The sequence below is a fragment of the Panulirus ornatus genome, chromosome 14 (genome assembly GCF_036320965.1).
Source record: "Panulirus ornatus isolate Po-2019 chromosome 14, ASM3632096v1, whole genome shotgun sequence".
Taxonomy (NCBI): domain Eukaryota; kingdom Metazoa; phylum Arthropoda; class Malacostraca; order Decapoda; family Palinuridae; genus Panulirus; species Panulirus ornatus.
The window spans coordinates 17,507,098-17,512,097 of record NC_092237.1 but is presented as its reverse complement, the minus strand read 5'-3'; positions in this window follow the sequence as shown (position 1 = coordinate 17,512,097).

Genomic DNA, 5,000 nt, shown 5'->3' with positions numbered 1-5,000 from the left:
GAATGTGTGGAAGTCGAGAACATTATCTCGGAAAGCAAAAATGGGTATGTTTGAGGGAATAGTGGTTCCAACAATGTTGTATGGTTGCGAGGCGTGGGCTATGGATAGAGTTGTGCGCAGGAGGGTGGATGTGCTGGAAATGAGATGTTTGAGGACAATGTGTGGTGTGAGGTGGTTTGATCGAGTTAGTAACGTAAGGGTAAGAGAGATGTGTGGAAATAAAAAGAGCGTGGTTGAGAGAGCAGAAGAGGGTGTTTTGAAATGGTTTGGGCACATGGAGAGAATGAGTGAGGAAAGATTGACCAAGAGGATATATGTGTCGGAGGTGGAGGGAACGAGAAGTGGGAGACCAAATTGGAGGTGGAAAGATGGAGTGAAAAAGATTTTGTGTGATCGGGGCCTGAACATGCAGGAGGGTGAAAGGAGGGCAAGGAATAGAGTGAATTGGATCGATGTGGTATACCGGGGTTGACGTGCTGTCAGTGGATTGAATCAGGGCATGTGAAGCGTCTGGGGTAAACCATGGTAAGCTGTGTAGGTATGTATATTTGCGTGTGTGGACGTGTATGTATATACATATGTATGGAGGTGGGTTGGGCCATTTCTTTCGTCTGTTTCCTTGCGCTACCTCGCAAACGCGGGAGACAGCAAAGAAAAAAAAGAAAAAAAAATATATATGTATATCCCAGAAACGTGGAAATGAAAACAGAAGAGACGAATTCAAATGCACATTCAACAGATTTGCGAAACCACTTTTAAACCAGATCATGTCCATGGTGGCGTGGCTTGGCCATGTCCTTTGAATGTCTGAGCCAAACTGGGTAGTTTTCGTTCTCTTAACGGGGTAATTTCCTGCAATGATTATGCAGAACTTTTCGGCCCGATTTGCATATCAGGCTTGAGAATGAATAACAAAAACTCTACCGCACGCTGATGAAGGTTTCTTTTCTCTAGTAAACTTTTGTGTTATGCGTTCATATCTTCTCCAATCATTCGGGATGATTTCGGACAGACGACCGTGATCCGAGAAGCTATGAGGGATTTTTTCGTGTTCTTCTTATTTCGTGGATCAATTGGATTCTTTGTTAACAATGCTTTTGCCATTTTCTATGTTCGTCATGCAATCATGTTTACTTGTACACAGTACTTTGCCAATATCTATGTTCATTATGTGATTATATTTACTTGTAGACAATGCTATGCCAATATCTATGTTCATTATGTGATTATATTTACTTGTAGACAATGCTTTGGCAATATCTATGTTCATTATGTGATTATATTTACTTGAAGACAATGCTATGGCAATATTTATGTTCATTAGATGATAATGTTTGCTTGTACATAATGCTTTGCCAATGATTATGTTCATAAACTTATAATATTTACTTGTAAGCAACACTTGCTAAATGTATGTTCATAGAGTTATAAAGTTTACTTGTAGACATTATTTTTCCAAATATCTTTGTTCAACAAGCAGTGCTATCAACTTGTATACAATGCTTTAACAGCATCCGTAGTCATAAAGTAATAATATTTACTTATCAAATTGTTTTTCTGATATATATGTTCAAAGAGTAATGAAGTTTACTTCTATACAATGCTTCCCCAATATCTGTGTTAATCAAGTAAATTATGTTTCTAGCTAATAAAGCTTTGCTAATATATATGCTCAGAGAGCAATAATGTTTACTTGTATGTAATACTTTGAAAATATCTATGTTTATGAAGTTGTGACGTTAACTTGTGTATAAAGCTTTGCCAATATTTGTATTCATTAAGTATTAATGTTCACTTGTAGTCATTGCTTTGCCCATATCTATGTTCATAAAGTCATGATTTTTACTGGTAGACGTTGCTTTACCAGTGTATATATGTTCAGAGGTAATGATTCTTAAACTAGTGTAATGCATTGTCAATGTTTATGTTCATTATCATTGTTTACGTGCATACAATGCTTAGTCCTCAGCAATGTTCCCAAGGTAATTAAATTTCCTTATAGACATTGCTTTTGTTCATCAAGCAATTATGATGGATCAAGGACCCTACATATAATGGGTAAGTAATGAACAATATGGATTATACATTATATGATGATATTTCAGTTTCAGGATTCTATTCCATTTTCATTTGTTCGAAGGCAGAATGTAATTTTTTTTAAAATAAAAGTGATTGATTAGGTATCCATACAATGTGATTGCTGCTCTATACTGAGATCCCAAAGGCTTTTGTAAGTTAAACTACCAGTGATTTAGTTACCAATAAAACTTTACCAGAAGTGTAGAACTTGACTTTTTTGAGTTCTTGATTGAAGGTGGACGTAACGTCTTCCACAAATGACTCCAGTTATGGTCCTTGATGCAGTGATGGTCAGTCTTTACCTGTTGGCGTCCTCGCTAAAATGTGCCAAGAAATTTGTTATCTTGTGAATGTGTGTGTGTGTGTATGTGTGTGTGTGTGTGTGTGTGTATTGCCGGGCTCCATCTACCTGTGGATATACCCTGAGTGAAAATTAATCTTCGGTAAAGGTGTACCAATTGATTCATCATCAGAAACATCTTGAAACCTGGCATCTATCTTTCCCTCAGGCAAAGAAGGTTTGGTTCCGTCTTCAGTGGATGGCCAATCTAACCCTCATGTCACAGGTGTGGACACATCTTTCCACCTGTGTCAGTTGTGACGGCTATCTAAGCAAGTCTAACACACACACACACACACACACACACACACACACACACACACACACACACACACACACACACACACACACACACACACACACACACACACACACACACACACACACCTAGTCACACCTATAAGTACATACCACCGTGTAAATGTCACTAGCTACCGCGTCACTCACTCCCTTCAACCTTTTAAGGTCACAACGTAGATCAAACGCCAGAGTTTGTCACTGCCATGACGGCCATATCAATCGTCTGCGACAACCCCCAAAAATTTCCAGGGCACACTTGAAGATGATGGGTCACGTCAGGCCCTTCCCACCACCTGTCTGCCATCCTCAGGCCACTCACCGTCCACACATCACCACCTGTGTGCTGTCTGCCATCCTCGGGCCACTCACCGTCCACACATCACCACCTGTGTGCTGTCTGCCATCTTCAGGCCACTCACCGTCCACACATCACCACCTGTGTGCTGTAACGAGACTAGAAATCGTGACACACCATCTATCTAATGCAAAGGTCACGATAGACGATTTAAGATGCAGAATTTTTCTGTATCCACACAGCAGTGATTCATCAGTCACGATTCAGATAGAATGCTCTGAAATGCTGTATTTTTAGATTAGTTTCACTCTATCTGTGGAATGTTTTACGCCACATGGCATACTTTCGAACACATCATCATGGCAATCAACATTTCTTTCTTGTTATCAGCAAGTTTCATCAGATCTCATATATGACGATGAAGTAGTATCTTCGCTGATAAGTAATCTCAGATGTTACAGATGGTATCCACAACCAAATGGTTACAATACCTTAGTCCTGAACCTCTCTTACATCAGGAATGTCACAGGTGGTGATGACCAGAAGCCAACAACACGAGCAACCAAGTTAAAATGGCTGGTGTGTCCACGTACACTGGTGTTTACTGTGGGTTATGATTACGTCAGGAGACGCTGGTTAGCAATGTTCATGAGAGCTGTGCTAATGGGATGGTAAGAGTGGTGATGATCGCTGTTGGCAAAGGGGTTAATGGGACTAAAGGTTGTTTTATTTGCTGTAATGGAATAGCAGAGACACTGGAGATGGTGTTGACCATAGCGATGACGCTGTTGTCTACGGTGGTGGTGTTGACCATAGCGATGACGCTGTTGGCTGCGGTGGTGGTGTTGACCATAGCGATGACGCTGTTGGCGATGGTGGTGGTGTTGACCATAGCGATGACGCTGTTGGCGATGGTGGTGGTGTTGACCATAGCGATGACGCTGTTGGCTGCGGTGGTGGTGTTGACCATAGCGATGACGCTGTTGGCGATGGTGGTGGTGGTGTTGACCATAGCGATGACGCTGTTGGCTGCGGTGGTGGTGTTGACCATAGCGATGACGCTGTTGGCTGCGGTGGTGGTGTTGACCATAGCGATGAAGCTGTTGGCTACGGTGGTGGTGTTGACCATAGCGATGACGCTGCTGGCTGCGGTGGTGGTGTTGACCATAGCGATGACGCTGTTGGCGATGGTGGTGGTGTTGACCATAGCGATGACGCTGTTGGCTGCGGTGGTGGTGCTGACCATAGCGATGACGCTGTTGGCGATGGTGGTGGTGTTGACCATAGCGATGACGCTGTTGGCTGCGGTGGTGTGTTGACCATAGCGATGACGCTGTTGGCGATGGTGGTGGTGGTGTTGACCATAGCGATGACGCTGTTGGCGATGGTGGTGGTGGTGTTGACCATAGCGATGACGCTGTTGGCTGCGGTGGTGTGTTGACCATAGCGATGACGCTGTTGGCTGCGGTGGTGTGTTGACCATAGCGATGACGCTGTTGGCTACGGTGGTGGTGCTGACCATAGCGATGACGCTGTTGGCTGCGGTGGTGTGTTGACCATAGCGATGACGCTGTTGGCTGCGGTGGTGGTGTTGACCATAGCGATGACGCTGTTGGCTGCGGTGGTGGTGTTGACCATAGCGATGACGCTGTTGGCTGCGGTGGTGGTGTTGACCATAACGATGACGCTGTTGGCGATGGTGGTGGTGTTGACCATAGCTATGACGCTGTTGGCGATGGTGGTGGTGTTGACCATAGCGATGACGCTGTTGGCGATGGTGGTGGTGTTGGTTGTTGGTGGTGCAGGTTGTAGTGACGTAACGGCGGCCAAAACAAACAACCTTACAAACTCTCTCTCTCTCTCTCTCTCTCTCTCTCTCTCTCTCTCTCTCTCTCTCTCTCTCTCTCTCTCCCTCCCACAGCACAGCAGTAAACACACACCGTATCAATATCATGACGCCCGCGTGAGCCAGATATTACGAAACCT